Below are 243 nucleotides of genomic sequence, written 5' to 3' on the forward strand. Positions count from 1 at the left end.
TTTCCCGCTCTTTTCAAATCCGGGGTCAAAAATAGGTGTTCCCTTCTACTTAAGTGATTTAAAAAAATCACTTTGACCTTGAAATAACCTTGAAAATCGAGCTCAAGATCAAGGTCCTTGGTACCATTACGTGACTCCCTCTGTCCCCTTCTACTTTTGTCTGGACCATTTTTCTCTATCTGACTTAGATTACGAGAAATTCAGGTGGGGAGATTAAAATGGCCCACCCTGTATATATATATA

This window comes from Odontomachus brunneus, unplaced genomic scaffold (genome assembly GCF_010583005.1).
Source record: "Odontomachus brunneus isolate Ranch 3 - 2012 unplaced genomic scaffold, Obru_v1 Obru_scaffold_028, whole genome shotgun sequence".
In the NCBI taxonomy this organism is placed as follows: domain Eukaryota; kingdom Metazoa; phylum Arthropoda; class Insecta; order Hymenoptera; family Formicidae; genus Odontomachus; species Odontomachus brunneus.